This window comes from Akebia trifoliata, chromosome 7, assembly GCF_017979445.1.
Source record: "Akebia trifoliata isolate Shusen 1 chromosome 7, ASM1797944v1, whole genome shotgun sequence".
NCBI classification, from domain to species: domain Eukaryota; kingdom Viridiplantae; phylum Streptophyta; class Magnoliopsida; order Ranunculales; family Lardizabalaceae; genus Akebia; species Akebia trifoliata.
In genome coordinates this window covers 24,390,576-24,403,913 of record NC_141381.1, presented here as the reverse complement: position 1 = coordinate 24,403,913, position 13,338 = coordinate 24,390,576, and positions in this window count along the sequence as shown.

Genomic DNA, 13,338 nt, shown 5'->3' with positions numbered 1-13,338 from the left:
ATTCTGTGGGTTGAAGGAGAGGAAAAAATATATTGGCTGACGTCTTTTGTAGGACATCCTGGATTTTCCGTATCCCATCAGTGTGAACACTAGAGAATTTCCCAAGTGTGAACGAGGATTTCCTTATCCTATTAGTGTGAACACTAGAGGTTTTACTCCCAATACTAGAGGATTTACCAAGTGTGGACGAGAATTTCCTTATCCCACTGGTGTGAACACTAGAGGATTTCCTCCCACCAGTGTGAACATTAGAAAAAGACTTGTGTGAACACTAGAAAAAGTTAGTGCGAACATTAGAAAAATACTAGAAAAGACTGGAGTATTAGTTAGAAAAAGACTGGATTGACCATTAGAAAAATACTAGAAAAAGATTGTTGCATTAGAAAAAGACTGGAGTGAACATTAGAAAAATACTAGAAAAAGACGGGAGTCAACATTAGAAAAAGACAACAGAAAAAGTACTCTAGAGAAAGAATTTTTGTATTTCTGATCTATATCTCTTTGTACAATAGAATAACCTATTTATAGTTGAATGAGATCTTAAAAAAATGGAAATACTATAATTACAAATCACATAAAATCAGCATATTTAGAATAATGAATACAGAATATTCATATTTTGAATAAGAATATTATATTTATGTAATATATTGAAAATATTACAGGAATATAATATTACAGAATATAATAATGAATATTCATATTTAGAATAAGAATATTATATTTCTGTAATATATTGAGCATATTACAGGAATATAATATTATAAAAATATAATCTTCTAACCCCCCCCCCCCCCCGGCGCCGCCGCCCCTCAAACTCTAAGGGGCAAAGCCAACTTGAGTTTGGAGATAAGATCATTGAATCATCTCGGTGGATGATCTTTAGTAAAAATGTCCGCCAATTGATTTGCAGAAGTGACAGAGTGAAGATGTAAAATACCATGCTGAAGATGATGGCTGATGAAATGACAATCAATCTCGATATGTTTTGTGCGCTCATGAAAAACATCATTATAAGCAATTTGTATAGCACTCTGATTGTCACAATGAATAGGAGAACTAATGGATTGAGAAACACCCATGTCGGACAAAAGCCATCGTAACCAAAGAAGTTCAGATGTAATGTCAGCAAGAGCACGATACTCAGCTTCAGTACTAGATTGAGCAACAACAGATTGTTTCTTACTGCATCATGAAATTAAAGAAGTTCCAAGTAAGAAACAATATCCAGTGGTGGGGCGACGATCAGTGGGATCACCAGTCCAATCAGCATCAGAGTAGGCCCGAAGCTCAAGAGATGAATGAGAATAGAAATGTAGACCATGAAACATAGTACCCTTTGTAGACACCCCATTTTTACATCCGCCTGATTAATCAACTCGTAAACCCGATCGCAAGGATTCCAAATGATGGATGTGTATTCCATTGCTTTACTTTGTTACCAGATTTGTTTCAGAAATCCAGATGAGGTATCTCGAATTGACAAAACCTTAGAAACCACGCTACGCTAGGAAAGTACGACCCCAGAAACATAGAAATCATCATCTTGCAGACCAAAAAGAAGCTTCACGATAAAAATCACTAAAAATTATCAAATTACCAAAATACCCCTAACCTCAAAACAACCTTAGAGCCTACGTTACGCTTAGGAAAACCCATTCGAACACATAAAATGACAAATCGGAACCAAATAAATCATTTCACCAATTTTAAAAGAATTTGACAAAATTACGAAAATGCCCCTCATAAAGTTCACAACCATTTCACATAAAAAATTTCATAAATAACAAAAAACTAATATTTCCATTGAATTCCTTATGAAAACCGATTCTAAAACATCCTAGAACATTAAAAACCGACTTAAAATGTGAAAAGTCCTCTCCGGGGGCAAAAAGGTAATTTCACAATTTTCATAATAAAAAATTCCGAAATTAATAAATAAAACATTAAATTATTAAATTTAAACATTAATGAAATTAATTTAAAATTTTGAACCTAAAAAATCGATCAATCGGACTTTCGGGTAAAATTGTTGAGGGTTCGTGGGATATTTCTTTAAGGACCCCTCCATTTGGGGGTCCAAATAATTAAAGATATTTTAGAGGGGGGTTCTCCAAAAATCAAAAGTAAATCAAGCAAGACTAAGGTCAATGTATTAAAGTCAATCAAGTGAGACTGGAGTCAAAATTAAAGTCAATTAAGCAAGACTAAAGTCAAGATATTAAAAGTCAATCAATTAAGACTGAAGTTAAAACATTAAAAGTCAATCAAATAAGACCAAAAGTCATAATAGAATTATAATTGATTAATAACTCTATCTAATAGAGTTCTAACTTAAAAATAATTCTACCTAAAACAATTCTAATTAAAACACAATTCTACATAAAACAAGTCAAATTAAAACACAACTCTAATTAAAAGATCTCTAATTAAACACTAACTCTATCCAAATCAACCCCTAAAAATATCTATAAATAGAGGTGCTCACACCCTATTTTCGTATCAAATCATAAACCTTAAGAGAAGTAGGTCTAGAAGCTCTCCTAGCCCCCCATAAACCCTAGTTTTGGAGCCCCAACTCCTTAACTAACATCCCTCCTTCAATTTTAGTCTAGAAAACACCCAAAAGCCTTCTAAAAACACCCCCAAATCCGCAACGAACTTGAAGAGTTCAGATTCAAAAAACAAGGAGATACCTTGCCTCGGAGATCCGAAGTCAAATCCGGAAGCAGAACGAAACAAGGAAGCACGGTACAAGGAGTTCTTTTTGTCAGATCTGAGGGAACCAAGTCCTTGCCATCGGAAAGGTAAACCTTTTATTTTTATTTATTTTCTTATCTAGGTTTTAGCAATGTAATTTACTTGGGAATTTAGTAGAGACCGGCTTTGGCCGGGCGGGGTTGGTGCCTAACACCTTCCAACCCCGTAACTTGATCCCCGAATTCAGTTTTTTTTGTTTTAGATTAGTTTTTATCCGTTTAGAGTCATTGATCGGTTCCTAGACCGTAATAACTAGGTGGCGACTCCCAAACCTCAAGGGTCAAAAGCGGATCCGCGCACCCCGCGGATCGAGGGCGCTTTCAGTGGCGACTCCACTGGGGACATTGAGGATCAAACTTGAAAAACCCCAAGTATGGGAGTATCGCTAAAATAACCTAGATTTTGTTAATTTTCTTTTGTTTATTTGTTTATTATGTTTTTCGTTACTTTTTACCTTATTTTATTTTTCAATTATTGAGCATGTGTTTTGATTCTAAATATTTGATTTCGACATACTGTTCTTGTGAGTCAATCAAGGGTTATCGAACGTGACCCTAAATAATGAAGGGCTTCAGAATGATTGGTTTTATTGGAGATAGTATGATAATTGGTGGATCATGATGCTTGATTCTTTTACGTGTGTGGGTTTTCTTTTTATTTGTTTTTTATTTTTAGGGTGTAGGCAATTGATCAATGGATAGCATTTTGATTTTCTTAGTTTTTGTTTAAATTTTTTTTTATGTATTTAACTTGTTTTTTAAGTAAAATAAACTTATTTTTTCAAAAGGTAGTGTTGTCCATTGACAGCAAGAAAGAAAAAAAAGTTAAAAAAAAAAAAAAAAAAAAAAAAAAAGAGTTTTTTTTAAAGTTCTGTTAACCACACAAGTTGCTGGAATTTTGGGTGCCCCTAGTGTTTAATTTTTTCTATTTTTTTTACACCCCATTAACATCAATGATGTGCTGGTGTGAGTGGGGTGTGATAAGTAAAATCTGATGTTTTCTCTCCTCACATCATCTTCTCAAAAGAATGCATCTGGTTTCAACGTCATTAACAGAGAGTAATTCCGTCTCTCTTTATTCGATCGATTGGAAATCAGTTTTGAAACTCCATAAATCATCGTTCTTCTCTTAATTTAAAGGTGAGAATCGTCCTATCCACTAGAGAAATAAGAATCCATTCGATTTGTTTTGGTTGCTTTGCGAAAGTTTGATTCGCGGGTTTCAAATCTGAACCAAGAATTGTGCCGTGTTTCTATTAAACATGAAGTTTGGCAATCGGTAATAGAAGTAAACAAAAACCATGGCCAATGGATTGCGTTCCATGAGTTGTTTTTTACGTCAATCTCGAGCTCTAACAGAGCGTTAATAGTGGCTGTTTTTCTGTGTGGAGAAGAGGCAGCAGAGAGACATTTTTTTATTTTTTTTTATTTCTGTTTCTTGTTCACCTATGCTGAAAAACCAGCAAAGAGAGAACGTCCTCTCTCTCTCTCTCTCCTCTCTCTCTCTCTCTCTCTCTCTCTCTCTCTCTCTCAGACAACTCCGTCTTCTTGAATTAGAGTTCACCCAATGCCATCGTCTTCGGCAGAGACTAAGTCAGTCTCTCAAGCCCATCGATTAAAATTTTGAAGCTATTGGTTTTAGATTCTGTCAAAGTCGCAAATCTTTCTTGCGGGGCTCAGATCAGTTTTCGAAGATTACCTTCTTTTGAAACCGTAGCAATGTCGGACGATTTTTTTCGACTGTCAAAAAAAAAAAAAAAAAAAAGAGGTTCAAGTTTCAATCGTTTTTAATAACTGGTCGTGATTTAAAAAAAAACAATCGATTCTTCAATCAAGGATTTATGTTTATTTACCCACCTTAAAAATCTGATTTCATCGTCAAGTTCATCTCCGGTGCATCTGTTAACGCCAACCCATCAACTCCGAGAACTATTCTTCAAATTGACAATGTCCACGATGGTGCCGTTGCCACCGATTGTGTTGGATTTGAGGTCAGTAGTGTTGCAATCCGTGGATTCGAGGGACCGTTTGATGCATATACAAGTGTTGGTCTTTCGGATGGACCCCAGATTTTTTATCTTTCAATTAAATTGCTGAAGTTGCTTCACATAAAGCAATCAAGTCTGGGTATATTCAAGAATCCACGACGGGTTTATGCTTTGAAAAAGAGCTATAATGTCTATTTAAGGATGAGAATGCAAATAATTGCCCTTTGGTGGTCCAGTTCCAAGCCCAAGTCAAAATTTTAAGGGGGATGATTTCTTTCATCAGTTGGGATAATTCTGATTTTAGCTTATTGTTGGAATTCTTAACATTACGATGGGTTCAAAATAAAAAAAAACAGCAAGGAGTGTGTGCATGCTGTTAGTAATGTGTAAGACCAAATTCTTTTGAAATCTGTTACACAGCAAGCAATTTGGAACCCACTTCTTGGGTCACGCTACCATGACTAAGTTAGCAAGATATTACATCTTGCTCAATGTCATTGGGTCCACTTGGGTTGTAAAAAAAAAAAAATCGGATGCGATGGCTTGCTAGATTTTTGAATTTTTTTTTTTTTTTTTTTTTTTAATAGAAAATTTTTATTTAAAAAAAAAAAGAACTGATTTTATTCCAATTTGGACCAACAATTTCAAACTCGTAATTTCGGATTTCTATTAGGAATGTTGAACTCGACAGATTTTGGGATTTTTTTTAAAAAAAAAATATGGAAAGAAAGGGGGCTAGTCTTACTAATTTAGTAAGGTCTCTTCCTTACTAAGGGTTATCAACTTCGCCACGTGGCATCCAAAAGGGTGATCTAATGCCATGTGTTTGTGGCAAACAAAATTTCATGAACTTTTAAAAGAAATTTTCAATTAAAATTTAATGTCATCTTAAACTTTAAGTTGAGATTTCATAATCACCCATTTTCAAAATATTGGACTTAAATTTCCCATTTTTAAAATTGATTTTTTCTCTTTTTTGGATCCAAATTGTAAAGGCCATGAAATTAAATTATCAATGAGGGAGCCACGTGGCCTAATGACCCTAGGTAATTTTTAAATCTCAAGGTGTTAGTCGAGATAATTCAAGTTCTCATTGAGAAATTTGTTGAGTCCTAAATTCAAAAATGCAAAAAAATTCCTAAAATTCCAAGAAAAATAAAATAAAATAAAAAGAATTTTTTGTGCATGTTTCAATATTGAACCTGATCAATTATTCTGTGTTATTATTTGAAATGCTATGATCATAATTGATATATACATGCTTTGATTTCGAATTGGGTATTTTGTATATTTCTGTATTTTTTATCAATATTTATTCAATATTAATATGTTGATGATTTTGATGGTTTAATTGGACCCATGGGCCCATTTGCTTGAAAAGGCCCCGGGCACACCCCACCCTGTTTTGCACACACCACATGCACGTTTACCGCTTTACTCACTTACACGTCCCATTTAGCCAACGTGGCACTAGTGCGTGGCCCGGTCTCTTCGGAGATGCGACGTCATTCATGAAACCCACAACTCCAATCACGTACCTTAGGGTATATCAAACTGGGGCATCAATACCGTCTGATCAGGTGATTCTGAGAGACATATTGATGCACCCATGCTGGGGTGACCTGAGCCTTTGTCCTATTGTAAGCCACACAGTCACATGTCCCGATTGCCAACGTAATACTAATACGTGGTCGGTCCCCTCGTGGGATGCCAAACCATTTATGAAAGCTACAACTCTTGACTCGTACCCATAAGTATAAAAGGTAATCTAAGTATATCAATTGCACTTCTTGGTCAAAACCGGTGCCTAAGCAAGATCTTGCCCCGCTGTATCCTACTGTACGAGGGGGATAGACTACGTCTATTCTAGACGAGAGGTATTTAAGTGGGCCTTTGCTCAACATTGTGCGCCACCTCTCAACTGGAGATCGAACTGGCTATTTTTGGCTTCAGAGAAGTGAATTGAGGTTTTAGATTATCACCTATACGGTATATCAAACCTAGTCACCACGTATCGAGAGGTATATAGGTGTGCTTGGGCAAGGGTGGCCAGATAAAAATGCATTGCACGTAGTAAGCTTAGAGTCTAGAAACCTTCCCAGTAGGTCACGACTCGAACTTATTGTGGGTGTTCCCGGGTTGTTTATTGAATGGAGCCTGTTGATTGATGAATGTAGGTGAATAATGTGAATGATGAGATCAAAATGCATGTGAATGTATGTGAATGATGAGATCAGAGTGTATGGTTGTCCTCAAGGATCAAAGAAATTTTATTTTTGAAAATTAAAATGGGTGCACCGACCCAGTAAAGAATCCATTATTTTACAATAATGACCCAGTCCATCCCGATCCAACAATCATGATGGACCGGGCCAATTAAATCAAATGGAAATATTTTTCAAAAAAAAAAAAAAGATTATTTTCCAAAAGAAGTCTTCTTTAGAAGAAACATTTTTTAGAAAATATGTTTTCCAGAAAATGTTTTCCATAAGAACAAGATTTTCCAAGAGAAAACGTTTTCCAAATAAAAACTATTTTTCAAAGAAAATATATTTTTCAGAAGAAAATATTTTCCAAAAGAAAAGAAAATGGAGGAAAAATGATTTACAAAAGATATATATTTGCATGAAAAATTATTGAAATATGTTTGAAGTTGTTATTCAATGAAAACATTATTTGTCAATATTTTTCAAGAGTGCAGTAAAATTATTTTTCTTCTGAATAATCATTAAATGGATGAACTTTTTAACGGATTGGTGCACAAAATTCTATAAAATCTCAGGGTTCATTTAAAATGTTATCAAGGGGGTGACACTGAAATTGGTTAAATTCACCTTCAAAGACGTTTTTAAGGGTTATCATTGTATCTAAGCTCAATCGTCTATCGTCTAGCTAGGGTTGTAAATCCGGTTAGTTAGAGTAAACGTCAATATCAAGTCAACAGTCAGAAATGACCTCAAAATTTTTCAACATCATCCAGTTGTTCTTTGAAAATCATAGTGCTTCAATCCTACCGGTTGTAAGCAATGTCTCAGTTCTCATCAAGCCCGTTTTGGGTAGTCTTGAGTTTTCATGGGTCATTTGGGTTAGCTCGAGTCCTTTTTTCTTGCAAGGTCATGTCTTCCTTAGATTGAGCCTACTCTTTCTTATTGAGTCAAGTTAGTTCGTCGAGTTTATAGAGGTGTCTGTTGCCCCTTCTGAATTGATCGTACAAAAGAAAATTTTGAATATCTCGAGCGCATTAACGAATTAACTAATAATCTAGCTTCAAAGACAAGAAGATAAGAGTCGGACTCAAGAAAGCAAAGGTCATTGACCTCGGAACAGAAATAAATTCCTAAAGAAATTCAAATAGAAACCATCTTATCTCTAGAGGAACACCAGGGGATAATGAATTTTCTCGGAAATTTCAAAAGACTTGTTCATGTGATCATATGAGGGTATGTTAGGTACAAGCTTGAGTGTTGTTCAACATGGACTAGATACTCATCTATATCAATGGAATTAAAGAAGATGTTATAAAATGTATCAGTGCTATCCTCACTACATCTTAAGTTGCAAATCACATATTATCAATCGATATGGGGATACCCTTTTGAATTGATATTTGATAATGGGTTGTACATCAAAGCTTAAGTTGTTACTCTATATTTAAAGTTCAAGATCCAGCATCACACATTATCTCTCTACCGTCCTCAGATTAATGAAAGGTTGAAGCAGCTAGTAAAAAATCTCAAAACAATCATCAGGGAAATGTGTTAATCACATCAGGATTAGTTAGAAAAGTTACCATTCACACTAGGGGCACATCTTACTTCAATGGTATCTTATATGGGAGCTATTCCTTACTCCTTAGTGTATGGCATGGAAGCAGTCTTGCTAGTTGAAATGAAAATTCCGTCTCTCAGGGTCTTATTGGAAAATCATTTGTTAGAAACAGATTGGGTTCGTCAGCAGTATGAAGAATTAAACTTGATCGAAGAAAACGAGTTAAAGCCCTGTACCACGTGCAAGCTTATCTAAGAAGAGTCACCTGTGCATTTGACAAGAAGGTCAAAGTTCATCATTTACAAGTCAAAGATTTAACTATCAGACTTCAAAGAAAATTGAACACTCCTCATCGACTATAGGAGAAAGTCTAAATTGGAGAAATTCATTCATTAAGGAAATACTGTCTGGAAAAGTCGTCAGACTTCAAGATTATGATGGAGGTGAACTACCAGAACCAACCAACCTTGACCAGATCAAGCGGTACTACATTTAAGGAGGCCATCTTTGGCCGAATCAATCCTCATATTACCCAGTTACCCTGTTCAACATATCCTTTCTCAACCCTTTGTAGCCTTTTCAAAAAAAAAATGAATGATGCCTTTTTCTTTCTCAGCCCGATCACCTAACCTAGGGGAGGGAAGCTTCGAACTACGATTTGATCTGATCCCAAAATTTTGGGGTACGTAGGCAACCTGAAAAGTCACTTCAGGCCCGACTACATCAAAATAAAAAATCTAGTTCCCCACACAATAAAAAAATTAAGAAAAAAATTCAAAAGAAAAAGAAATCTAAAATGTGGAAGAAAATTCAAGGAAAGAGAAAACAATTGAAAAGGAAATGCCACACAAGGGGCATTTGGGTTTTTGAGCCTCAAAATTCCTTTCTTTTTATACCCAGTCCTAAGCCTACCCATAAAAGTCCTCCTAAGTACCGTACTAGAAGTCAAGGAAGATAACAAAGCATGATCAGACAGCAACTCTAGAAGTGCAGAGGAGAAAAAGATAAAAAAATGATGAAGCCTGCTAAGTTGAAAACCCGAAAAGGGCGACTTAGGCAAAAATTAAGGCAAGCTTGCAAGGTTGAAAATCTGAAAGGACAACTTTGGCAACAATCAGAGCAAAGAAAAAAAAAGAGCTCGCTAGATGAAAACCTGAAGAGGCGATCTAGGCAAAAGTTAGAGCAAGCTCGCTAGATTGAAAACCTGAAAAGGCGATCTAGGCAAAAGTTAGAGCAACAAAGAAAAATAGAAGAAAATCCCAAGCAGAGAGCGGTCTGAGCTAAAACATCAGAAGTCCGAATAATCAAGTTCAATACTTAGCTTAAACCAGGCATAGACTCAGAAGCCACAAGTATCTTGTCTACGATCGATTTGAAAATGTTTACTTCCCTAAGTGAACCAATGGAGATAAAGGTGAATTCTATTATGAGTCTCGAAAGGAAATAATTTTGTACTCTTGAGCCTGACTCAAAACCTTTAATAAAATTAATCAAAATTAAAAGTTGAGTCTTTATTACGCTTGTGGTAATCAATTATTTCAAACCTTCATACAAAGGGCATTTTCTTCTTTTGTTAATGTAACTTTTCCCCCTTATACTAGGGGCATTTTTTTTATGATCTGTTCAATTATTTTCAAGGCCATGGTCATTGTCAAACTAGGGGCATTTTGTCTTCGAGCAATGTTAATCCTAAAAAAATAATAGGAACCCCAAAGTAAGGTTACCTTCTTGATAACAATTCTTTCGAAAAAACTTTTGAGGTTCAAGAGAAAAAAAAACTCAGGTTTTAAATTCATAAAACTTTTTGATAAATCCTTGAGGTTCAAACAAAAGCATATTGGATCTCACATAGGAGATATAACATTCTTTCGTTCTCCAGATTCTTTTCCAGATTCAATCATTCTTGGAATCAATCATTTCTCTTCCAGATTCATTATCTTCCAGATTTATTCGTTCTCCGATTCGTTCTAATCAGTTTTCTCCAAAATTCATTCATTCCTTTGTCAGTTTTGCTCAGTCTCCACCAAGGGTTATCTTGGATTTTGTTCAGTCTCTGCCAGGGGTTATCTTGGATTTTGCTCAGTCTCCGCCAAGGGTTATCTTGGATTTTGCTCAGTTGCCGCCAAGGGTTATCTTGGATTTTGCTCAGTTGCCGCCAAGGGTCATCTTGGATTTTGCTCAGTCTCCGCCAAGGGTTATCTTGGATTTTGCTCAATTGCCGCCAAGGGTTATCTTGGATTTTGCTCAGTCTCCGCCAGGGGTTATCTTGGATTTTGCTCAATCTCCGCCAAGGGTTATCTTGGATTTTGCTCAGTCTCCGCCAAGGGTTATCTTGGATTTTGCTCAATCTCCGCCAAGGGTTATCTTGGATTTTGCTCAGTTGCCGCCAAGGGTTATCTTGGATTTTGCTCAGTTGCCGCCAAGGGTTATCTTGGATTTTGCTCAATCTCCGCCAGGGGTTATCTTGGATTTTGCTCAATCTCCGCCAAGGGTTATCTTGGATTTTGCTCAGTCTCTGCCAAGGGTTATCTTGGATTTTGCTCAGTCTCTGCCAAGGGTTATCTTGGATTTTGCTCAGTCTCCGCCAAGGGTTATCTTGGATTTTGCTCAGTCTCCGTCGAGGGTTTTCTCGGAACTATGCTCAGATACCGCCGAGGGTTTTCTCGGAACTATGCTCAAATACTGCCGAGGGTTTTCTCGGAATTATGCTCAGATACCGTCGAGGGTTTTCTCGGAATTATGCTTTTTTCGGAATTATGCTCAGATACCGCCGAGGGTTTTCTCGGAACTATGCTCAGTTACCGCCGAGGGTTTTCTCAGAACTATGCTCAGTTACCGCCGAGGGTTTTCTCGGAACTATGCTCAGATACCGCCGAGGGTTTTCTCGGAACTATGCTCAGATACCGCCGCCGAGGGTTTTCTCGGAACTATGCTCAGATACCGCCGAGGGTTTTCTCGGAACTATGCTCAGATACTGCCGAGGGTTTTCCCGGAACTATGCTCAGTTACCGCCGAGGGTCGAGGGTTTTCTCGGAACTATGCTCAGTTACCGCCGAGGGTTTTCTCGGAACTATGCTCAGATACCGCCGAGGGTTTTCTTGGAACTATGCTCAGGAACTATGTTCAGATTATATTCAAATTATGCTCAGTTTATATTCAAATTATGCTCAGTTTATACTCAGATTATGCTAAATTTATGCTCAGGTTTTACTCAGTTTCACACAGTGCACACACTTGCACATTTGCACTTTTTAGTCAAGGAGAATTCTTTAAAATTCAAGGATTTGACACCGTCAGTGAGAGTTTGCGCTCAAGGACCTGACAACCTTTTGATTCGGGGAGAGTTTTATTCTCAAGGATCCGAACACCTTGACAAATTGCTAAATCAGGCTGCAAAATGAACTGTCACTAGCTTTGGCATTCGGATATCGCACTAATCTACCAAAACAGATTTGTTATCTAGTTTGCTTCAACCCTCTGCCAAAGAGGGGCATCTGTAGACACCCCATTTTTGCATCCGCCTGATTAATCAACTCGTCAACCCGATCGCAAGGATTCCCTATGATGGATGTGTATTCCATTGCTTTACTTTATTACCAGATTTGTTTCAGAAATCTAGATGAGGTATCTCGAATTGACAAAACCTTAGAAACCACGCTACGCTAGGAAAGTACGACCCCAGAAACATAGAAATCATCATCTTGCAGACCAAAAAGAAGTTTCACGATAAAAATCACTAAAAATTACCAAATTACCAAAATACCCCTAACCTCAAAACAACCTTAGAGCCTACGTTACGCTTAGGAAAACCCATTCGAACACATAAAATGACAAATCGGAACCAAATAAATCATTTCACCAATTTTAACAGAATTTGACAAAATTACGAAAATGCCCCTCATAAAGTTCACAACCATTTCACATAAAAATTTCATAAATACAAAAAAAACTAAATTTCCATTGAATTCCTTACGAAAAACCGATTCTAAAACATCCTAGAACATTAAAAACCGACTTAAAATGTGAAAAGTCCTCTCCGGGGGCAAAACGGTAATTTCACAATTTTCATAATAAAAAAATCCGAAATTAATAAATAAAACATTAAATTATTAAATTTAAACATTAATGAAATTAATTTAAAATTTTGAACCTAAAAAATCGATCAATCGGACTTCAGGCAAATTGTTGAGGGTTCGTGGGATATTTCTTTAAGGACCCCTCCATTTGGGGGTCCAAATAATTAAAGATATTTTAGAGGGGGGTTCTCCAAAAATCAAAAGTAAATCAAGCAAGACTAAGGTCAATGTATTAAAGTCAATCAAGTGAGACTGGAGTTAAAATTAAAGTCAATTAAGCAAGACTAAAGTCAAGATATTAAAAGTCAATCAATTAAGACTGAAGTCAAAACATTAAAAGTCAATCAAATAAGACCAAAAGTCATAATAGAATTATAATTGATTAATAACTCTATCTAATAGAGTTCTAACTTAAAAATAATTCTACCTAAAACAATTCTAATTAAAACACAATTCTACCTAAAACAAGTCAAATTAAAACACAACTCTAATTAAAAGATCTCTAATTAAACACTAACTCTATCCAAATCAACCCCTAAAAATATCTATAAATAGAGGTGCTCACACCCTATTTTCGTATCAAATCATAACCCTAAGAGAAGTAGGTCTAGAAGCTCCCCTAGCCCCTCATAAACCCTAGTTTTGGAGCCCCAACTCCTTAACTAACATCCCTCCTTCAATTTTAGTCTAGAAAACACCCAAAAGCCTTCTAAAAACACCTCCAAATCCGCAACGAACTTGAAGAGT